This window comes from Lissotriton helveticus, chromosome 8 (assembly GCF_964261635.1).
Source record: "Lissotriton helveticus chromosome 8, aLisHel1.1, whole genome shotgun sequence".
Classification (NCBI taxonomy): domain Eukaryota; kingdom Metazoa; phylum Chordata; class Amphibia; order Caudata; family Salamandridae; genus Lissotriton; species Lissotriton helveticus.
The window spans coordinates 348,963,360-348,988,420 of record NC_136069.1 but is presented as its reverse complement, the minus strand read 5'-3'; the positions used below and the strand labels follow the sequence as shown (position 1 = coordinate 348,988,420).

The 25,061-nt window shown below is 44.1% G+C and overlaps 1 protein-coding gene across 1 annotated transcript in view; it reads left to right on the top strand.

Moving 5' to 3' along the window:
- The window catches only part of SLC7A1 (solute carrier family 7 member 1), a 538,789-nt gene that overhangs the window by 481,394 nt on the left and 32,334 nt on the right, over positions 1–25,061 (top strand). The gene's annotated exons all lie outside the window — the stretch shown is intronic.

Genomic DNA, 25,061 nt, shown 5'->3' with positions numbered 1-25,061 from the left:
AGTTCCCCTCAGAGATAAGTTCCCCTCATTCTCCTGGGACTTCAAAGGAAAAACCAGAATCTTCAGGTCATTCCAGGCACAAATCCTCATCGCCGTCAAGTTAACGTCTATTCAGCAACACTAACGACGACTACTCTCGCCGAGACCTTCGACGGCGAATATAAAAGGTCCTATACCGTCGGCATTACCTTTATCGTCGACAACAACTACGTCGACTAAGACACCACCGTCGACTAAGCTCTCATCGTCGACTAGACTGTTGAGGAAGACTCCATCATCGACGAAAATTCTAACGTCAACGACGGCTCCATCGTCAACGACTATTCCACCATCGACGAAGGCTTCATCATTGACGACAACTCTACCGTTGACGGGACAATTCCACTGTCGACGACCACTTCGCCGACGACAATAACTCCCCTGCCGACGGCCTCAACGACAACATCGTCGACAATCATACCAGTGACAAGCTAAATGCGAAGTTTCAGGACGAATATGAAGACTATTACGACAAGAAACAGTACTATCAGCAATATCCAGTCCCTCATGCACAGTATCATCAGTTCAGTTAATATGAACAGCCGAGAAAAACTGCTCAACTGCTTTTGTCCCTAATACAGGACTTAGAAGACATGCTGGCGGATTACAAAAGGGGAATTCCTCCTCAAGAGGACCATGTTACAGTACCCCCACCGCCACCAGTGGCTCCTCTGACGCCACCACCACTGCCTCCTCCTGCCATGCCTAGATTGACGCCACGTTCCATAATCCCTTTGCCTCTTAGAGAGGATCCAACCACTTCTGAAGATGAACCTGAGAAGGGAGAAATTAATGATCTGCCTACGGATGAATGGGATGACTATATGGTACCGACACCGTCCCCTCCTCCTTGTCATTTCTCGGACTCGCCTCCAGAGGATACTGGAGGTTTACATAACCTAATTGACAGGGCTATGGCCAGAATTTACCTGCCCACAATTGTCAAACTATCTGATTGACTTTCTTGATTGTTCTTTAAAGTCATAAAGAAAGCAATCAGGTCAATACCTATCATAGATTATATCTGGCAGGAAGGTATTAAGGTAATGAAGACACTAACTTTTATGTGGTTCCGGCGCTACCAAGTTTTGACAAAAAATACAGGACACCTGAGGATTGCCCTGCATGTCTCACAGGTCACCACAAGCCGGACTCTATGATTTCCCAGGCAGCCCAAAAGAGATAAAAAAATCACTACTCCCACCACGTCTCCACCTGATAAAGAAGGTCGCCGTTTGGACTCGTTTGGAAAAAGATTTTCCACAATATCAGCAATCTCTGTCAGAGCTTCGAATGCTTAGGCCATTCTGGGCCACTACGATTGGCAAATGTGGTCCGATATAGGAACCATGAGAGACCTTATTCCAGAAGAAAGTAAGGAGGAATTTAATAAGATCCTTGCAGTGGGAATACCCACAGCGGCTGAAATCATAGATTGCACTATGGATATAGCCACTACAAGCTTTTGACAACTAGCTGTAGCAGCCGTTTTAGGATGTCACGGGTGACTAAGGGCAACATCCTTTGGCCCAGAAGTGCAGTCAAAAACTGTCGACATGGCAGATGACAGACATAGTCTGTAGGAAGGTAGTGTAGTGTAGCTCCTATTTTCCCAATAGGCTCTGCGCATTGGAATAGTACCTACAGCAGTAAAGGCCTAGGCCAGACGTTAACTAGGTCTACTACTGTCGATACTAGACTTAATTTTTGGGTTTGCCAGCTAAGCTCAGAGTTCGCTAGAAACTTTCTCGAATGTTCAAGGAAGGAATTAACTCCCCTGATTAGACAAGAAGGGATTTAGTTTCTGACAACCATAGAACATGACAACTTTGCTCTCCCCTAATCAAGAGTCAATCTCGAGAGTCGTGTGAGCACAAGGCAATTATTTTACTCAGTCAGTACGTGCATTCTTAGTCTCATCAGAATGTAGAGAAAAGGAAGAGACGGGCGTGTTCAATAAAAAGGTGTTATTTATTGATCAGTCTCTTTTCTCGTACAAGAGAAATGGATCGATATTATTGCAATACTTATAGTTAAGTAAAGTGCATACATTAAAAGCAATAGTATAAAATAATACTGTAAAAACATTGATATGGTTTCTGAGCCATATGATGTTAAAAATGATTAAAATATATTTACATACACATATACATTTGACTAAACGTGCTCAACTGGTGTTTCTAAATACGCCTACCCCGTGTACCTGACCTAAGTCTAATGCGTGGGCGGGAATAGAAAGTTACAGTTTAAGTTAAGTTTGTTTTTGCCAAGTGAATAACTAAAGAATTCTCTGTGAGGGGTTATTCAGTTCTGTACCTGGAAGTTAGGATGAATGAGGAATGGTATCTCTTTCTCTGCTCTCGATATTCCAGGCTGCCTGCGAGGGCTGCCCAGAAACGCCGGTGCTGGGTCTCTCGGCTTGAGATAGCAGCGCGTCTCTCAGCGCGTCAGGAAGGCGGGGCTGCTGCCAGCGGGGTCTGCTTCTGCTCTCGGCTTCGGCAAGTATGGCTGCTCCGTCTTGTCACCACGCGTGTGTTTGCATAGGGCAAGGTCGGCAATATTTATACCTTAAAGGTGCCGAGATTGACGTAAGGATGGACATAGATACGTCAATAAAGATGTCATACGACTTGCTCGTTAGCACATTCTTTACTAAAGTTCTCTGTGAAATCAAAACAATGGCCGCACGGATTATCCAGGTTGTCATAGGTTTGATTTGTTATGAGAACGTCGTATGCCTTATCAGGGGCTGGAGGAATGTCGCTTGTCTAATTAGATCTCAAGCGTTATGACCTAATCAGATAACACGTTCCTGTGCCGTAGTGTGACTGCGTCAGATAACGGTATCTGCATCATGGGGGTTTTCTTTCCTCATGGGCTGACTGTTAGTTAACTTGATAGTTAGTTTAACCAGAATAGGGTCAGGAATAGGGGGACTGATTCAGAACCTATAGAAATACACGACACCCACTCCACGCTAACTATGGTCATATCTACTAATCTATGCATAGTATAACATAGTACAACATACTATAGAGTATAGTGTATACCTTACCACCCCAAAATACATAAATGCATTTCGAAATTTTCAAATATACTGAAAAATTGCAGTCATATATATTGTATGCACTTAAGCTATGAATTAAATGCAAAAGTAAACACGCATTTTTATGCATTATTGCTTATTGGTATATGAGAAATACACATGAAATGGCTCTTAATATGGCTATACAGAAAGGAAGTTCGAGACCATTTCATCACATAATAAAATATTTGTGAACATCCCAGCGAACAGCTAAAGTCTATAAAGTATCTAAAAATTGAAATTTTAGTTCTCTAGGAATAGTTTCTTACTTTAAGCAGAAGATCAGTGTCCCGGGGAAAAAATATGTAGAAAAATATTTTAAGGGGCTTGCTGAAAAATAGTGCTGTCCGTGAGCTGGAGTGAAATTGTTCATGTGACTTTATTTTTAAAGTTGAAGGCCGAATTCAGGGAACGCCGTGTGCGAGTTTATTCAAAAGTCTCTATTTCTGTTCTGGAGAGAACATCATATCATTCAGGCTTTCGAAAAAACTGTCAACAGCTTCATGGGAAAGTTCCACTAAGTCGGAAATAGGGGTAACCATGCATTCGTGCGCATGATTGTCTCCATTGACATTCTGATTCGCATTGCTGACAGAAGGTCGTACCTGTTCGATGCTGCTTTCATCTTGAATTTCACTACTCTTCAATCGCAGTGGTGAAGATTCCAGGAATGCCGTCATCAGGATTGGCAGCCTTTGAGGGCAGCACAAAGCGTGAACCTTGGTAGGAACCAACAGTGTATCTGCATCCACTGGCGCATCCGATTGTAGCGTCAGACAGGTGTCTAACACGCATTCTTCTCCGCATAGCAGACACCTTAGTACAGGTAAAACACACCTTTGCCACATTGGTCGAAATGATAGAAACCAAGTCATGTTCAGGTCTCTAAGCCGGGAGAGTCCCAGGATTTTTGATATCCGGTCCCGGTATCCAATGGCTAGGATTGTATCTTCCATTGTCGCGAGAGTTTGATCTGTGACATGGGTTGCCATAACGAAAAATAAGGACTAGGAATAGGATTCCTGCAATTAGTCCTAGGATCAGGGGAAGTCCGCCAAAAATCGAATGGACGAAATCTGGAAAAATACCCAGTATGGCTTTGAATGGTGTTAATGCCATCGAAAATACTGTCTTAAATACCTTGAGACCCCAGTGGTATCAGAAATATTTAAGATTTCGCTTAGGATTTCCGCGAAATGTACGGGGGAATTAGTTGATAATAATGTATGTATCTCTGCAGTCGTCCTTGCGACTTGTAGATCATACGTTTCTTTTGATGACGTGAGCCTTGTAGGCGTCTGAAGAAGCACTGTTTTCATTCTGCTTAAAGCATCTATTCGAATAGAAGTAATTTTCAAACTGGGCCATGCCCTTGCCTCCCTGTCTGGAAAGGAGCTGGGGAATAAAGAACGTCCACAGCACTTGACCTTCGCCGTTGTAGTTACTAGATAAGGAGTCCCGGGCATAAGACTGCAACATCTGCGGTCTACAATAAGAATGTAACTCCCATTATAGAGTCTTTGAAAGAATGGTTCTATTTCAGTTGCAGGTGCGCCTTGCTGGTGACATGAAAGGTTGTATGAATTCCCTTCACAGGCTCCATGCAAACTAATTCCGTTACACAGAAGCGTGCCGCTTAGTGACATAGCACAATTGTTGCCACTAAGAAACACTTTCTGTCCTTTATTACTGACACATGCATGTGAATAGGGCAGGTTCCAAGTTGTTTTAAGGTACCCCTTTCCCAATTTCTCGTACATGCCAGCCTGTATATATTTTTGGCAGTATTGAAACCTGAAGGTTGAGATTGGAATATTTATGATTCCGTGGATTATCCATTCACTGACAGGTCGTTCTGACATTGTCATTGGTAATCTTTCTAGTTTTTCAATGCTCAAGATTGTATAATCAGCACCCTTTTGCGCCATACCGATTTGTCTATCAGTAAGGTTAAAGATTTGGAATAGTGACGTTGTGTTGATTAAACGCCAAGGCACATAGCCTGAACGCAGATTTTGTAACGTCCAGCCAAGCTGTACAATGGAACGCAATTGTGACTGACCATGTTGTAATAACAGTAAGTCTTGCGATAATATATCGATTGCTGAAGACACAATGCTGTCCAATGAAAAAATTCTGGAGGACAGAGTCATTAACCCATTGTCCACTACAGAAAGTGATTTTTCCAAATTGATACGGTCAATTTCCCGTATTCTTTCTGCTGTCTCAATTTGAGTAACCTTCCAGGCCTCATTGTATGCTGCATATACAGAGGCTGCTATGAAACGCTTTTGACGCTGTTTGCGTGGTCCCAGTATGAAATCACGCAAGTCAGCACCATCAGTAAGTAAAGTTAGGTGTTGCTTAATTTCAGGCAGTGTGGAAGTCTGTAGCCATTGAAGGCATAATTTGCCCACACTGTAGGTTGTTATTATCCCTGGGTGATGTCTATGGGGATATCTAGGGTCTGGCCTGGTCATTTTGAAACCCTGTGTTTTATTCAGGAATCTATCTTGACAGTGATTTGTATCTGTGGGCCAGATCAACCATTGTTTCCAATCAGGATGTGTTCTGTTTTGGTTTAATATATGGTTTACGTCTATCTCTTCATCTGTATCAGAGCTATTGCTAAACATTGTTGGCTTTGGAATAGACGGTTTAATTAAATCTTTGATTTTGGCTAAGCCAAGACAGGTGGTTTGTTGAACAGTGTCATTTAAAAATATCATTTGTTCTGGGATCATGCAGGCTCTAAACAAAGCTTCTAAACCCTGTACTTGCCATTCTTTTGTACCCCAAACACTTTTCAAATCAACATTTTTGTCCCAATAATCAAATCCAAATGTATTCATTTTTTCAAAGAATGAATCTGAATATATCAATTTTGTGTTGGTTATCATGGTTTTCATCCCTGTCTTGTTTGACAATTTAAAATAAAATGTTTCAGCATTACTTATGTTAAAACCTGAAAAATATGAATATTTGTCATATACGGTTCTAGAGCTTCCTTTTGGAGGTGTAGCACAATGTTCCCATTGATTATAACTTAAAACATTTCTAGGTTGTGCAGATTTATGTAAAAAATGGTTACCATAATGGTTATAGCAATACATACTATCATAATTTGTAGAACCTTGCAAATAATCATGTTTTGTAAATTTAGCAGACATTACTAAGTCAGACATCATGTTGTTAATACTTTCGAAGTCCCAATCATCAGCAAATGAGTTTGGTTTTGCAAAGTCACTCAAGGAGATCTTGATTTGGTGTGGATATTTCAGGATCTCCACCGGACCATAAATTTCATAGTCAGTGTTGTCCCAGGCTACCCCACCAGGTATAGGATTGGCTGTGAAGTTGGCTGAAGAAAGTTCTGAAGAAAGTTCTCTTTTCTCGACGTGTGAAGATGTGTGTGGTTTGAGGATCAAGTTGATGTTCTGACTTGCTGTGTCCATTTTAGCATATTTTCCCTCAATGAAGCGTCCCAAAGTAAATACCATGATGAGCCAAAGTATGAGGATAAATGCGCCAAAACCCACCCAAAATTCAATCCATGGAGAAACCAGATATGTTTCTTTCAGATGTTTCAAAAGTTCCTTCGCTTTGTCTTTAAAGGCTTTTGATGATGGCTGTGTCTTTGATTCACTCAGGCTTTCAGAGGAATCATCGAAGTTGATGAAGTAACCGGATGCAGTTCTGTCAATTGTTCCAATTGGTTCAGGATTTCTGTTTTTTGCATTTTCACTTGGTACTTCAGTATAGATCGGTGTGTCTCTGCTAAATGTCTTTATTTGGGTTTTCAGAGGTCTGAGTTCTATTGCATTGTTGCATAGTCCTTCTTGTTCTTCTGCAGGCGTTTCGAATGTGATGAGCCTTTTTGTTAGGACCTCTGTACTGGTAGCAAACCTTGGTGTTCTGCTACTTATTGGGAGTCCACTTGGCCTACTGTTTGTTATCGGCCACATGTTGTGGTTTTACCAGGTCGATGGATACAACTCGGTTCTCCTTTTTTCCAGCAAGTGGCGGTAGTACAACTGATCTTGTCCCGTTGATAGACAAGACAGGAACTGCTTTTCTGTAAGAAGGCCCAAATTCCTTCTTTACCGCGATCTTCTCCCTGACTAGATCCCCGACTTTTGGAATCCAGACAGGTCTTGCTGGGACAGGTGGTGATTCTTCAGTGGTTGTTGGCTGTTGTTTCAACTGTATGTTGCTCAGGTCTTTTCTTGTTTTGTTTAAGTCCTGCAAAATAGCCAAACGGTCTTTGACATCAAAGGTTTTTTCTATTACCACTGAAGTCTGACTATCAAGGTCAGAGATCAACATCCTAGTTCCGAATAATAATTCGTACGGACTGAATCCCCTCAGAGAATTTCTTGGCAAGTTATTTAGACTACGTTGGACACTTATTAGATGTTTGACCCACCCAGCTCCCGAACCTAATATCCTTTCTATTATAGATTGCTTTCTGCCTTGGTTTTTTCTTTACACCATCCCGTACCCTCAGGAAGGAAGTGAGAAGATTCCCGCTGGGCTGTGCTCATTTGGCCATGTTTCCCCCCCAGGCTGGATTGCCTGAGTGAAAACAATGGTCGAACGTAGCATGCTCTTAGCGTATATGCCATTTAGACTCGCAAATCTTGTATAATAGTCCGGACGTCAGCCGAGTGCTGGTGATCTACATTATAAGTGGAAACTAGCCTGTATATGTTAATCGCAAGCCATTCTTTTTGCTGGTAATATTATCTGCCTTGATACGACGAGGTATTAAACTGCTTCTCTCCCCACTGCGATCTCTGTTGCAGTTTGGGCAGTTTTTTACAAACATGGTGTAGTGCAGGCTCATGCCTGGCCACCAGTACCGTGATTGTAATTCTTCCAGAGAATCTTTTAATTTAAGGTGTCTGAGACCCTCGCCCATGTGTGCGTCTGCGATTAACAAGTTTCTCCTGTCCATGTTTGGAATCACTCTATCCCCCACTCCAGGGATTCGAGCAAAAGGGACGGAGTTTGCATCGATTATGTATGTATAATTGAGTGGATAGTTGATCGGTAGTGCTGAGCAGTCGCCGTTTGATGACGTTTTCACCGCCAGCAATGTTTCACCGTCAATGTATTTTAATGTACGCTTTTTTCGATCTACGGGAGCCGGTTTAGTGGCTGCCGCTGCGGCTGCTTCAGCCAATGAATTCCCCACAACGTGAACGCCATCACGTTGATGACTCAGTGAGTGAGTCACGTGAGTCTTTGGTAGTTCTTTTTTCAAAAGAGCTACTTGTTCCCAGAGCAGTTTCTGCTTTATTGGTGCATCTGTGTCATCTTTGTAACCGTTCTGAATCCATGTCTGCAAATCCTTGTTATATGCTTTGACGCAGTAATATGAATCTGACACTATAAGTGTCGGGAATTCGCGATCCGCATTATCCAGCGCCATTTTTAATGCTATTATTTCAGTTTGTAGTTCTGAATTAGTTTCTACTGAGTGTGATTTTGTTAATAGAGGTCTTAGTTTACCTCCGCGCCACACTTCTTTTGTAATCTCACATGTGGGATTGTATGCATGTTCTCCCCAAACGGAGGGTTGAGCATGTCCGTCTGTATAGATTACACAGGCGTAATGTCGTAGAGGCAGAATGTCGATTGGCAGAGGATACGTCTTTTCATATTTTAGATTTTTTAATTCTTCTAGTTCTGGATCAAAGTACTAGTATACTTTGTCCGTTGTGATTGAATTCACCCATTGTATCCATTCCGGATTCAATGTTGTTGTTGGTAAATTACAAGGTGTTGTTAGTGCCTCAAAGGCTGATTCTGCTGTTCTGACTGTGATATGTCTACCGTCAGCTATGTCTTTTTCTCTAGCTATTGCGGTTTGAACTGCACGAATGATTTTTTCTGTATTACTGAATTTCTGTTCAGCTTCTGTGTACAAGTGTGATTTGAATGCAATTGGTACCTTTTCTCCCTCATTAGAGGTCAGGTATGTGAATCCGCATCTCCCTGGGATGACTCGAATCACAAGATTGCGTGTGTTATCACGTGTTTCTAATTTTGTTTTAATTAGCATGTCTGTTTGTAAGGATCTCAAAATTTCTGTGTGTGTTTGAGTCCAATTGGATCTTTTAAAGTCTGGTTTAATTAGATCATAAAGGGGTTTGACCCTTTCTGCGTAATTTGCAATGTATGTTCTTCCGAAATTTAGGAAGCCTAGAATTGACTGTAGGTTTTTTAGTGTTTTAGGAGCTTGGATTACGGCACATTTCTCTAGGAAATTGTCTGCCAGGCTTTTACCTTCACTTGATAACTCATATCCTAAGAATAGGACCGTCAGATGGGCAATTCTGGATTTTTTAAAGTTGAATTTGTAACCCTCTGCAGCGAACCCAAGTATTATGGTGTTCACCCTTTTCAAGTGAGTCTCCAAGTCATCATCTGTTAAGTAAATGTCATCGACATAAGATAATGCTTCATCATCATATAGTTGTAGTAATTCTGTTACTCTCGCTGAGAATACCCCCGGGCTGTTCTTGTACCCCTGGGCTAACCGACAGAATTGTTTTTGAGTGCCATTTACTGAGAATGCAGTTAAATATCTGCTCTCTGGTGCTATGTTTTGACAAAAGAATCCATTGGAGATGTCCAGGGTTGTTTTGTATTTTTTGCGCACTATGTTATTCATTAGTGCAGCACTGTGTGAGTTTTGCACTGCAAAGGTTTTGCAACATGTGTTAAGGTGTCGGTAATCCAAAACTAGACGATATGAATTGTCTGGTTTGGAGACCGGAAACAAAGGATTGTTCATTTGTGAGGTGCAAGTTTCAATCACCCCCTGGTATTCTAGTTGATCTAGTATTTCATTTACTTGTTTTTTAGCTTCTTGCTTAATTGGGTACTGCCTTTGTGCAGTAGGTTGTGATTTTAACTGGATTTTGTGAGGAGGAGAATCCTCATCCCATCCTACATGATTTTTATATAAAGCAGGTGCTAAGGCCACTGCCCACTTTCTAGCAAGTGTGTATTTTTTATGAATCGGTATTTGATTCGAGAAGGCAGGCATAATTACTTCTTCGCCATGAGGGCACTCCCTGACAAACTCTGGTGGCCAGTCTTTTTCAGCTAGAAGGATGTCATAGCCTTTGGAGAGGTTATCCCAAAATAGTCCCCTTATTTTCCTAGTCTTATCTCCCTCTATACGTAATGTTATCTCGTATATCTTGTGGGGCTTGCTAACTCTGGTGTCTGCAGTTTCCACTTGAAGGTATTCATTCGTGTCCACTGTCTCCAGATGATTCATAAGGACTTTGCGAGCTATGCTCACCTCTGCTGCGCTGTCTAGCATTGTCTGAGCCCATTCTCCGTTTTTCAGTTGTGTCCTCAGTATTCTCGGCATTTTTAACTACCTTGATACTGGCTACCTTCTTTTTTGGAAATTGTAATTTCTTTTTTTGTTGAGCAGGTTCCTTGTCTTTGGACTTGGCGTGCTCTTCTGATCGTCCTCTTCTTTCCGATTTCTGCGAGGAATTCTGAAAAGATTGAGAGGGACGTGTATCAATGTCTTGATATCTATCAGGTTTTTTAATATTATCCCTATTTCTAAGGTTATATCTATTCCCCGAGGGGTCACTCTGCGGTGACCTCTGTCTTTGGTTTGGAGATTTCTCTCTTCGCCTAGGAGACCTTCCTCGGGACTGGAATTTCTTTTCTTTAGGATTGGATTGTTTGTTTCCATCCCAGTTCTTTTTTGGTGAATTATTATTATTAAAAAATATTTTTTCTGGACTTGTAGTCAGTTGCGGTTTTACTGGTATTCCACCTAGACTATCTCTGCCTAGTTCTTCATAGGATTTTTCTATGATTCTGGCAATTTCAGCTGGTTGGTCTGCTATATCTGTCTCTTTTAACCTCTGCCGGATCGCCACGTTTGCTGCTTCACCTTTTATGTTGGCTAGTAATATAGCCGAGACCTGCTTGAAGTCTTTCAGTAATTTCATACCAAGAGTTAAAGCAGGTTCTGGACCGTATTCATCTTGAATTTGTTTTAGCACATCTGGTATTACCGAAATGGATGGAACACCGTGCGTTTTTGTGTAGATGGAAGCAAAGACTGTACCCCAAGTGTCACAGTCCTCAATGTGTGGTGCGATTCCCATTGGGAGACATATAGTCAGAATCCTGTGTTTTTCTAATGGGGTGGTGTCAGGAAACACCGCCTCTATTTGGGTAATTTTCTGTGCCAACCAGAATGGTATCTGTTCCCGTTTAGCTGGAACTTTACCTAGGCAGGATTGGATGTTCTGTGGTGTAATTTTATTTGTGTTCCCCTGGTGAGGGGTCAGCTGTGGAAGTTTAACCGCTGGCTGAATTGTTGAAGTCCGCATTACATACTGAACTAATTGTCTATGAATTTTTAGTAGTTGTTTTAGCTGTATTAACAGCTCTGCTGCAGGCATTCTTTCGATGTCTGGATGTGGTGTGTATCCGGCTAAGACCGGCCACGTTGCTCCTGGTCTTCCTAAAGGACCGAGCCTTGTAATGTGATTGTTATGTATTAGGGCGCCATCAAATAAGAGCAAATGCTCTTGGAATTTGAGTGGTACTTCCACCTCCTCGAAAGGAGTGTATGTTTCAGGAGGTTCCTCTACTTTGTAATAGTGGAAGTACTTTGTTACAGCATTTGCTGCCGGAAAATGTATCCATGAATAGTATACCTCTGTCTGCCGATATTCGTGTGCCTCAATTACGAATATGACTGTGCCACCTCTAGGTGTCAGTCCATTTTCTATAAGTTTTAAGGTTATAGATCTCCTTTTAATGACCGGAATGAGTGTTATATTCGGGTCTGCTGCTTGCATGGTAGCATCAGCATCTGCGAGTTCAGTTGCTAATCTAACTGCCTCTCTTTCATCATCACTCTCTGCCATTTTACAGACAGGATGGTATTATGTTTCTTTGCAGATCAGGTTTCTTTATGGAACAAAGATTAGATGCACAATATTTTGGAACTGTTTATCCTTCAACGTTGACTATACCAAGAACCATACATAGGAGTTCCCTCCTGCGAGGTTTTGGAGGATATAACCTTTCACCCACTCCAGACGTCTTTGGAGTATTTGGGAAAAGGGGTCTGAGTGAGAAAGCACGACTGAGTTACTCTAAATGTCTTACGTTAGTTTTATCGCCCTTTCCAAACGCGTTGGGCGCCATGTAGTGTAGCTCCTATTTTCCCAATAGGCTCTGCGCATTGGAATAGTACCTACAGCAGTAAAGGCCTAGGCCAGACGTTAACTAGGTCTACTACTGTCGATACTAGACTTAATTTTTGGGTTTGCCAGCTAAGCTCAGAGTTCTCTAGAAACTTTCTCGAATGTTCAATGAAGGAATTAACTCCCCTGATTAGACAAGAAGGGATTTAGTTTCTGACAACCATAGAACATGACAACTTTGCTCTCCCCTAATCAAGAGTCAATCTCGAGAGTCGTGTGAGCACAAGGCAATTATTTTACTCAGTCAGTACGTGCATTCTTAGTCTCATCAGAATGTAGAGAAAAGGAAGAGACGGGCGTGTTCAATAAAAAGGTGTTATTTATTGATCAGTCTCTTTTCTCGTACAAGAGAAATGGATCGATATTATTGCAATACTTATAGTTAAGTAAAGTGCATACATTAAAAGCAATAGTATAAAATAATACTGTAAAAACATTGATATGGTTTCTGAGCCATATGATGTTAAAAATGATTAAAATATATTTACATACACATATACATTTGACTAAACGTGCTCAACTGGTGTTTCTAAATACGCCTACCCCGTGTACCTGACCTAAGTCTAATGCGTGGGCGGGAATAGAAAGTTACAGTTTAAGTTAAGTTTGTTTTTGCCAAGTGAATAACTAAAGAATTCTCTGTGAGGGGTTATTCAGTTCTGTACCTGGAAGTTAGGATGAATGAGGAATGGTATCTCTTTCTCTGCTCTCGATATTCCAGGCTGCCTGCGAGGGCTGCCCAGAAACGCCGGTGCTGGGTCTCTCGGCTTGAGATAGCAGCGCGTCTCTCAGCGCGTCAGGAAGGCGGGGCTGCTGCCAGCGGGGTCTGCTTCTGCTCTCGGCTTCGGCAAGTATGGCTGCTCTGTCTTGTCACCACGCGTGTGTTTGCATAAGGCAAGGTCGGCAATATTTATACCTTAAAGGTGCCGAGATTGACGTAAGGATGGACATAGATACGTCAATAAAGATGTCATACGACTTGCTCGTTAGCACATTCTTTACTAAAGTTCTCTGTGAAATCAAAACAATGGCCGCACGGATTATCCAGGTTGTCATAGGTTTGATTTGTTATGAGAACGTCGTATGCCTTATCAGGGGCTGGAGGAATGTCGCTTGTCTAATTAGATCTCAAGCGTTATGACCTAATCAGATAACACGTTCCTGTGCCGTAGTGTGACTGCGTCAGATAACGGTATCTGCATCATGGGGGTTTTCTTGCCTCATGGGCTGACTGTTAGTTAACTTGATAGTTAGTTTAACCAGAATAGGGTCAGGAATAGGGGGACTGATTCAGAACCTATAGAAATACACGACAGTAGATCCCGGACTATGGTTGCCCCCAACTTTTTGCCTGGTGTTTTGCTGGTTTTCTGACTTAGTTGACCTGGGGCCCTGCTATTCAGGACCCCAGGCCTACTGCTCTCTCTGTAAAATGGATTCCATGTACCCTAGGTACATATCTAATTGGATACTGAGTCACCTTATCAGTCCCTGTACAGTGTACCTTAGGTACCCAGGGCATAGGTGTACCCAGGGCCTACCAGGGGCTGCAGCATGTATTATGCCACCCCTGGCTGGCCATCCAAATCTGACACAACTGGCTGCACGACAGCTGGGGCAAGGTGGTGTAATCACCCTTTGCTTTAGATATAGTATACCTATATCTAACACTAAAATGGACACACAGATCTCCTATCAGTCACTCCTATGGCAGGCCTTGACAATCCTGAAGGCAGAGTGCTTGGAATCGTGTGAGATAGTGCTCTGGCATGAGCTGAGCCTGTCTGCGGCTTTCGGGATCCTTCCCTTAGCCGTTTCCATGATATCGCATACCATATACTCTTAAGTGCATTATAATCCTCGCGGTTATGTGCCAACTCTGGTATCGCTTTATCAAAACATGTCGAGTAAGGTGTCATACGAATTGGAATACTAACCCCTCGCCAATTCTGGCGACGGGGTTAGCATTCCACCCTTCTAGAGGGACACGACATGTATGTAACCTGTAACCCCGGTTAAAGTCAGACAGAGCCTTAGCTCCACAAAATGGATGCTGCCACCGAGACACAAGTCTGCCCTCCTGCTGCTGGGAGTCCTCCCAGCCCAGGAGGCAAGGACAAAGGGTTTCCTGCCAGGGGCGGTGCCAGCACAGGATTTTGTGTATCCTAGGTAGGCAGGGCTTTAGAGGAAGGTGACTGCAAGTGGCACCCCGGTGCTCACTGTGCATAGGCCGGCTGAAACCAGTTCCAGGGGCACTCCAGCCCCTGGCCTGGGGAAAGCCCGCCAAAGGAGAGGGGTGTAACCACCCCCCTCCTGGTCCCACCCATAGGGCAGGACTTAGTCGCGTGCCAGCCCCCTTTTTCAGGATAAAGGTAGGAACTGGCCCCCTTCCAGATCAGATCATCTTTGAATCCTGAAACTACTTTCCACGAAAGGAACTCAAGACTTCTTCCCAAGATTCTCCCTTGTGACTAAGGAGTAGTCACCCTGCAGCAGCAGGCACCAACCAAGTATCGCGGTGTGTTGCCAGTCTCTCCTTCGGATCAAGACTGCTCCAGCACGACGAGAACCGGCTTCCCTGGCACCTCTGACCTCAACCTACATCATCAGCCCAGCTGTGATCCGTGGGTGCGACGAGACCTCGAGGGACCGGCCATCTTCAGAACTGCACAACGCTTGTCCAGCACGACTCCCGAGTGACCCTCGACTGAGTGCTTTCGGGTAAGAGAAGCCCCGACCCTGAGCAGCTCCAGCACCGAAGTTCAGCCCCCCTGCATCCACGAGATCTGCGTGGGGCCCTTCTGCTCTTTGCTGCCAACTGCGTTGTCCAGGTCGCTTGCCCGTTGGCTAGTGACCCCTTCACGACGCTCCACGACGACAACTACTGCTGGTCTGGTTGCTCCAGACTAGCCCTTGCTCCCCTCCAACAGAGGAGCACCCTGGACCCTCCTGGTCCACTCAAGACGCCATTTTAGGTCCACTGCGTGGGCCTTGCATTTGCCAAGACTTGTTGCCCAATCCTGGGTCCAGCGACGTCGACAGCAAGAACCTTCGTGGGACAGCTCTCACCTCCATCCTGGTCGCCGACAACGCCTCCTGGTCCGAGAGACTGCAGAGCCCAGCAGCGCCCACTCACCTGGCTGAGGTGACTTCGTCCGGTGCCATCCTGGTGCCCACTCAAATCACTGGCTAGTGATTCAGAACTTGGTCCCCTCTGCTTACAGGTTTTCTTCTTCCCTGATCCAGGCTTGGATCACTCCGAACTTTCTTCACTGGCCGCCTGCCAGCAACTTTTTCTTCAGGCTCCTGGATCTTCAACAACGGTTTCCGACGCAACTTCAACCCTATGCAGCCGCAGCCCCTGGGCTAGGTAACCTGAGTACTCCGGTGCTCCAGCATAGTCCAACACCCTAAGTGTTCGGATCCACTCTTGTTTTCGACCCACCTAGTCGGGTTCGCCCGAGAACAGTAACTTTGCAACTGCTAGCCTCCATAGACTTTTTCCCGCCTTACGCGTGAGAGTTCCCACTCTGCACACGACGTCCACAGGCCTCCTGCATCTAATCCCAGTGTTTAGAATTGTAGGCCTAGCGATTCCTGAGTCTAGAAAAGTACTACTTACCTGCTAGCAAGTTCGCATTCCACTTACTGTGTATATGGTTTTTCGTGCCCCTAGGGCATTTGTGTAAATTGTGCGACTTAAAGTATTTTCTTAAGAGTTTTGTTATGTGCTTAGCTCCCTGACTCATAAAGAGTTCAGGGTAGTCTTTTTATAAATAAATAACTGTTTATTTTCATAACAACTTGTGTGGTGTCCTTTCACTTGGTGTTCAAGGGGTAATGTGATGGTAAAACAGCTGGCTTAACACGCCCTCTAGAGTCTTAGCCTTAGACTGCTCGTATCCATGCTACTAGGATAGCTGGTCTATAAGGTTGACTTACAACCAATCATCATTAACCCCTTCGACGCTCATGACGAGTCCAGCTCGTCATGGAGTTTCCATTGATTTCAATGGAAATTACATTGAAATCCAGGAAGCAGCTTAGCATCCAAGTGGATAAGGGTTGTTTGGACTGATACAAGGTACTCACTAGAATAGTGAACATTATATATCAGGCCAACTTCTCACATAGTCTATTTGTGAAACACATAGACAAAGCTCTTACGGTCAAAAAGAAAGACACCGATACTGCCAAACGTTTGGTACCCTTCTGTACCCTAAAGTGCCATTTCGGGGAGCTCAAGGTCGTGGCTTTTCTGGATATAGAGGAAACTTCCAGCATAACCAGACTTAACAATCCTACCAATCACAATATTGTCAGGGATACTAACAACAATCCTAGTGACAGGCAACAACAGCTGGTTTCCCCAGGCAGGGCTCCGGTAGAAAGCCAGCGTCACAAGCACGTGACTCAGGTCGCAAACAGTGATCACAACAGGGTACCAGTTATGTTTACCCCCTTCCCAACCGGTGCAAAGGTCTCCAACCATATCCGTCCGTGGCACAGTATCACATCAGACAAGGGGGGAAAGGGACCTCATTTATTATGGCCACACTCTTGAATTTAACCAAATCCCCCCAAATACACCACCCAGGGGATCGTTCCCCCCTCGTCTTCACTTACTCAAGCGGGAAGCAAAGATTATGCTCCAGAAAGGGGCAATAGAAAGAGTTACTCTTCTTCAGAGAATGAAAGCTTTTACTCCCGCTTTTTCATTATTCGCAAAAATCTGGGGAATGGAGACCGATTTTAGAGCTCATAAAATTAAACAAATTCATTAAGGTCAAACATTCAGGATGGTCATGCTCTCCGATATCCTGCGGTGCCTCAACAGCAGAGATTTGATGTCTTCATTAGATCTGGAGGATGCTTATTTCTGCGTTCCTATACACCCCAAACACAGGAAATTCCTCCAATTCATAGTGGCTGGTACCCACTATCAATTCAGAGTCCTTCGCCTTTGGCCTCAAATCGGCTCCACAAATTTTTACAAAGTTTCTGGCTCCAGTGGCAGCTGCCTTGCAGAACCAGGGTCATCAAGTATTTCCATACTTCGACAATTGGCTACTGAAAGCTCCATCAGCTTGTGTAGCAAAGGCTGCCACAGACGATTGTGTAGATCTGTTCTGCAAATTAGGACTCTCGATAAACCAACAAAAATCATCAGTCTCTCCAAGTCAAACAATTACATTTTTAGAAGCCAACTTGAACACCATTCAGAACAAAGCTTTCCTCTCCCATGAAAGACCAAAGCAATTACAAGCTTTGACACCCAAGCTTTCCAGAAAAAAGTAACCTTCCGTGAGAATATTCAAGTTTCTATTGGGTATGCTCTCCTCCGCAATCGACCTGGTGCCACTAGCTTGCCTACATATGAGACCTCTGCAAGAAGAACTTCAGTGTCAATGGTTTAAAACCACAGGATCTTCAGACGACGTGATAACTATCACTCCACGCATGAAAGAGGCATTCGAATGGTAGACACTGGAATCACATCTGTCTCAGGACCTCTCCTTTCTACCAGTGATTCCGAAATTCATAGCGACTACCAATGCTTCTATGGAAGGTTGGGGAGGGCATCTTCAGGACCTGCAGATTCAAAGAAGAGGGTCCTCAACCCAGCTTCAAATGTATATAAACTGGCTGGAGTTGAAAGCCATTTTTCTCTCCCGTCAGGCTTTCCTTCCCCGAATAAAAGGCTTTTCGGTGTTGATCTGGATGGACACCACCAGCATGTTTTATATCATCAAACAAGGAGGAACCCAATACCTACCGCTCTCACAGGGCGCCCAACAACTATGGAGCTGGTTAACACTTCACAGGATATCCCTAACAGCAGAGCATGTTCCAGGACTTGGGAATACCTTGGCAGATACTTTGAGCAGAACCAAGGACAGGTGCCACGAGTGGGAGCTCGAACAAAACCAACTAGACAGGATTTTTGCAGTTTGGGGAAAGCCATCGTTGGCAACCCAAATCAATTCCAAATGCCGATTCTTTGCAAGCAGATTCCCTCTCCCAAACTCTTGGGGGGAATGTCCTTTCAATGCATTGGTCAGGAGTATATGCATACGCTTTTCCCCCATTCCACTGATACCCAAAGTCCTCCCGAAAATGAAGTTGGAACACTGTTGCCTACTTCTGATAGTCCCCAGGTGGCCCAGACAATATTGGTACACGGAGCTTCTCCTCTTCTTGGAAACTCAACCCATCTGCCTGTTACCAACACTAACTCTGTTGACCAGGGTCAGACATGTCATCCGGAGCCAGCGACCCTTTAGATACATGCGTGGCTCCTGAATTCATCGAATTTAAGGATCTGACCAATAACACGACAGGCTGAAATGGAAGCGATTTTGTCTATGGTGTCGGCGGAATAAGGTGCACCCATATCTTTCTGTTCCAACAAAAGTATTACCATATTTGCTATCCCTAGCAAAATCTGGAGTGGCATACTCTTTAGCTATATCTAGATATAGGCGCTCAGCAAAATACCCATCTTTATGCTCTTCAAGAATGATACAGCAATTCATGAAAGGATTGTTTCGAACTTTCCCACCTGTCCGAGCTCCACCCCCTGAGTGGCACTTAAATGTAGTCCTATCACAACTACTGAAACAACCCTTTGAGCCTATCCATAAGGCCGATATAAAATATTTAACATAGAAAGTAGCTCTTTTATTAGTCCTCACATCCACTAGAAGGATTAGTGAAATACAAACTTTTACCATTGCGCATCCATTCCTTCGCTTTACGAACTAAATGGTTATTCTCAGGACGAACCCTAAGTTCATTGCTGAGGTTCCCTCTCAATTCCACTTGAACGAACCAGTCATTTTAAGAACTTTCTTCCCGGATCCTTCTACTCCTGCAGAAAGAAGGCTACACACTTTAGACTTCAAAAGATGTCTTAAATTTTACTTGCAAAGGACTAAATTGATGCGCAAGTAAGATCAGCTATTCGTAGCCTATGGGCAAGGCCGCCAGGGTTTTGCCGTTTCTAAAACTCTATCGCCAGATGGATAGCGAACACAATCCAATTTTTCCACGATAAAGCTGGCAAACCATTGTCAAGGACAGTGAAAGCGCACTCCACTCGGGCAGTGTCTACATCGGCTGCTATGTTTGCTGGAGTGCCGCTAGAAAAGATCTGTAGAGCTGCAACGTGGAAGACAACACATACGTTTACGCAGAATTACTGCCTGGAAGCGACACAACGGGCTGACGCAGCCATAGGCAGTACTACGAAACTTATTTCAATAAGGTAAGCCTCTTTAATCAGAGGATTTCTATTCTATCAAAAAGAAAAAATGTGTATGTGTATTTTTTGGATTTAGAATTCGTATATTTGATTAAGATGACAATAGATACACTTATGGTACATGGCATCACCCTTTTTTATTTATAGGCGTTATCACCAGCACTTTCACAAAACATAACTTTTTGTGAAAACATTGGAAAATATTACTAGCACTACCCACCGTCCACTAAAGGTGCTTACCAGGGATATATACATATATATAACTGCTTACTATTCAGATTCAAGCATGTGAATCTATGAAAGATACCCCAATACTGGATAAGGAATAAGTTACTTACCTGTAACTGCAGTTATCCAGTGTTGGTATCTTTCATATATTCACATGCAACCCACCCTCTGGCATTATTTATTTATTTATTTTTGGCGATTTTTAGAGCGCACAAATACCCGAGGGTGTCTCGGCGCTGTGTCACAGAACTCTCCGTCAGAGAAGGGGGACTAGGCCTGGAACAGCCATGTTTTCAGATTTTTTCTGAAATTGAGCAGAGTTGGTGCACACTTGATGTGGAGAGGGAGAGTGTTCCACAGTCTAGCTGTAGCAACGGTGAAGCGTTTGTCTCCCCAATTAGCCCTTCTTGTGCGGGGAACTGTTAGCAGATGGGCCGAGGATGAACGCAGTGTTCTTTGCTGTTCGAGCGGCCGAAAGGCTTGTTTAAGGAATAGGGGGCCATGGTTATGGATCGCTTTGTAAGCTATGCACAAGGCTTTAAATTTGATGCGGCTCCTTACCGGCAGCCAATGCAGCTGTTGGATGTAGGGGGAGACAGATGCAAATTTGGGAATGTGTAGCAGGGTCCTAGCTGCTGCATTCTGTACAGTCTGTAGTTTGTTGAGGACCTTTTGTTGTGCGTTTAGAAGTAAGGCATTACAGTAGTCAGTTTTGGAAAAGACTAGCGTGCTGACTAAAGTTTTGCCTGCAGAAGATGGTAGGTACGGGATGAGTTTTTTGATTTTTTTTAAGGTGTGGAAGGCGGATGAGACCACTGAGTTTGCGTGCTGCTGGAAGGACAGTTTGTTGTCGAAGATGACCCCCAGATTTCGTACCTTGACTACTGGTTCTGGAGGTTGTCCCATTTGTTGGGGCCACCATTGTGGGGACCAGATTGGTTGTAGTCTCCCGAATGTCATCACTTCTGTTTTATCAGAATTTAGCTTGAGGCAGTTTGATGACATCCAGGAGCTTATTGCTTTCATGCCAGATTGGAAGTTTGACGCTACTGTTTGGCCATCATCAAATACGGACAACACCAGTTGTGTGTCGTCTGCGTATGTGGTGAGAGAAATCCCATGGGATTTGATGACCCTCGCTAAGTCAGACACATATATATTGAACAGTGTCGGGCTTAGCGAGGATCCCTGTGGTACACCACAAGGCAAGGAGAAAGTCTGGGAGGTGTATTGTCCCAACTTCACCGTTTGTGGGCGGTTTGACAAGAATGAGGCGAGAAGCTCCTTAGCCTTGTCCCTTATTCCTATAGCCGTGACACGGTCGATCAGTGTGGTATGATCGACCGTGTCGAAGGCTGCGGACAGATCTAAAAGTATGAGGATTGCAGCTCCTCCATTGTCCATGGTGGATCGAATCTCGTCCGCCGCCTTCAGGAGTGCTGTCTCCGTGCCGTGTCCCTGACGGAACCCGAACTGGGTGTCATCCAGTAAGTTGTTGTTGTGGATATATGTTGACAGTTGCTGGTTCATGATCTTTTCAAAGATTTTGGCCGGAAAAGGAAGGCATGCAATAGGCCTGTAGCTGGCTGGGAGAGAAGGGTCTAGACTGGGTTTTTTGAGTAACGGTTTAATAATGGCTTCCTTCCATACTGAAGGGTAGATGCCAGATGTGAACATTGCGTTGCAGATCGTAGTGAGTGACGGAGCAACGGCTTCTGGGATAAGGTTGAGAACCGCAGGGGGGCATGGATCAAGTGGTGATCCGGATTTGGTTCGGGCGATAAGGGGTTGAACCGTATCTTTCGTGATTTTTTCGAAGGCTGAGAAATGTGGAGTGTTATTTGTCGTGGAGTGCTCGGTATGGGATATGGAAGGGTCGGGTGCAAAAGTGGAGAAAATGGCTCTGACCTTATCTTCGAAAAATTTGGCTAGTGCATCTGAGAGGTCCTGAGATCCCTCTGAGGGGGGTGGCAGAGGATTGGACAGGTATGTTACCACCTGGAACAGTTTTCCTGATGAGTTTTTGGCCTGATTAATTTGGTTGGTGTAGTAGGTGGTTTTCTCGGAAGTAATCAGTTTTTTATAATTAGAAAGGGCATTTTTATAGCTGATTTTGTCTGCGTTATTATAATGTCGGCGCCATTGCCTTTCTAAGTTTCTGCAATATTGGCGCTGCAATCTGAGGGGTTCCGAGAACCAAGGGGCGGAAGGAAGCTTTCTGTTCCTGTGAGAGGTTTTTGTGGGGGCTAGTTTGTTACAGGCTGCGTTCAGATTGTTCAAGTAGGTGGCTGATGCAGCTGCAGGGTCTTTAATGTTTAGCGGAGGACTGTCAAGTATGATCTCAGTAAGCTGGTTGATATTAATGTTTTTCCAGTCTCTGAATTTCGTTGATCCAGAAGTTGTCTGGGAGGGTTGGCAAGGATTAACGGGAACTGAAAAACATACTGCAGAATGGTCTGTCCATATTAGAGGAATGACCTTAGTGATTGTAATATCTCTGTCGTTGGTAAATAGGCCGTCTAGGGTGTGCCCTGCTGAGTGGGTGGGTGATTTGACAATTTGTAGGAGGTCTGCTGTCTCCAAGTCACCGAGTAATGTTCCTGTATCGAGGTCATCATGAGATTCAAGATGAAAATTGAAGTCACCTAATACGGTGAAGTGTTGGGCTCCAATAGATATCTCGATGATTTTGTCTACGTTTGAGAGAAATTTTGATCTGGATCCTGGGGGGCGGTAGATTAACAGACCTCTAAAGGTAGTTTTACTGGAGGTGCGTATGGCAAAGAGGAGAGCTTCGCACTTAGGAAGAGTGGTTTCTGATGTTGTTAATATTAGGTGCTCTTTATGTATAATTGCTATTCCTCCGCCTTTCCTTAGGGGTCTGTCTAGCTTGCTTACACAATAGTTGTTAGGCATGGCGTCTCTGAAATCAGGTCCAGAGGATTCGTCTCCCCATGTTTCGGTGATAAATAATATATCCAGGTCATGGGAGTGAATGAACTCTGCTATTTCAATTTTGTGTTTGGGTAAGGAACGAACGTTTATTAAAGCTGCAGACAATGTGGGTGTGGGGGTAGTGGTGTCTGTAGACGGTGTCTCTGTGCATGTAGGACATTTAAGCGGTCCAATGCAGGAGTCGTGGTTAAAGAGGGGTATGGGATGGGCTATCTCGGCATAAGGTTTATAACTCCAGAGTTCTGCGGAGGAGTAGGATTGCAGAGGTGTGTTGGTGATGGGACGCGGACCAGGCAGAGCAGGGGGGGTGGCCCTGGGCCCGTCCTCGGCGCGGACGAGCGCAGACGGGCTTGCCTTATGCGCGCCTTCGGCGCGCATTCGTCGCGCCCGCTGCGCTCGTCCGCTGCGCTTCCGGTTCCTGTGCATGTAAATAGTATTGGATTGGAGGGTATAGAGGGCGTGTCAACGCCGATGGGCGAGTCCTGTGGCCGAGGGCGGCGTTGCTGTGGCAACCCTCTCCGCTACAGCAATGGATCTGCTGGGCGGTCAGGTGTCATCAGCGAGCGAGCGTACACAAGAAATGCAGTCACATTCAATTTACAGTTTTTAAAAATGCAGCGTGCTAGTGAGCTAAAATCTCCCGGCTTCCGCCTCAGGAGAGAGTCTGTAGACAGCGCTAGTAGGCAGCGCGATCCAATTTAAGTGCTGGCTTGTGGGCGTGTCAACGCCGATGGGCGAGTCCTGTGGCCGAGGGCGGCGTTGCTGTGGCAACCCTCTCCGCTACAGCAATGGATCTGCTGGGCGGTCAGGTGTCATCAGCGAGCGAGCGTACACAAGAAATGCAGTCACATTCAATTTACAGTTTTTAAAAATGCAGCGTGCTAGTGAGCTAAAATCTCCCGGCTTCCGCCTCAGGAGAGAGTCTGTAGACTCAGTACTACTAGCACACTTGTGCTGCAAAATCTGAGGGGATTCAGCCTCTCTTGGGAAGGTTCTAGAGGGTGATGGTAGCTAATTGGTTGTGTTTGAGTTTGGTCCTTTTTTTTTATAAAAGGAGGTTAATAGGCTATTAAATACATGGTTGCCTCCATGATAGCCTATGGAAGCCATTTATTACTGCTTTATGTAATGTACAGTGGAACACCCACTTCGACAGGGAATGATTCAAGCATGTGAATCTATGAAAGATACCAATACTGGATAACTGCAGTTACAGGTAAGTAACTTATTTCATGTCCTTGAATTAAGGTTAAGCCCAGAAACACACAGATGATGGAATTCTGCTTAAAGATTTCCTCTCCTTTATGTATGAATCCAAACTCTTGAAGGAATGGCCCATGCACAGCTTACAGGGCCTCCATTATCACACCCTCAACTGAATCTGAATTTTGATAGGGTGCCTCAGTAGCTTCTTCACTACCATGCATCCACATGTTTCACCAAAACCAAGACCACATCACTGACGTTCCAGGAAAAGGTGAAGAACTGGTTTACAGTGTTTAGTTATTGCATTCACTAGAGGCAAGGCTTCGGATCTGACCGATAAACAGTAGGGAAAAAACAGGAGATATTGCAAGGACACACCAATGTGGCTGAACAGAGGAGACACAGGCAGTAGAAAACATGTCTGGTGGTATTCCTCATTCAAACAAAGGACTGTGAAAAATGCATTGAGAATATGAAGAAGTTATCCGAATCAGAGAGCTAACCTAATATGTCAATGAATACTAAAAAATAAAAATTGTAAATGATGTATAGACAAATTACTCCATAGACAAAACTAGAATTAATGCAGTTCTTTAAATTCATATCTGAGAAGTTGTCACTTGTAACCAAATAGAATGGAGATATATGCTTGGATGGATTTTCCTTAGTTTTCTTGTTTTAGCGGTTGAAACAGAAAGGCAGAACAAGACAGTTACGTTTTAAGACCTATGAAACGGGTCGTTCGATTAGTAAAAACATTTTTGTCAAGTGTTTTTCTTCCCTGAACCCTTCTCATTTTCTTACTTTGCTAGCAGATCTTGTGATTTTCAGAAAATTGTCAACCGCTTTATAAGCGGTTCTTGGAATGGCAAAAAAGGTGACATTGTCACAAATGAAACCTGCATAAACGGGCCATAGAAAAGGTTACATTTCAAGCCAGTGTTATTCAGAAATTCAACTAAATGGCTAAATTAGGGTCTTATTTATGAACGTTTTTGTGATCTAATTAGGACTTGGGTGC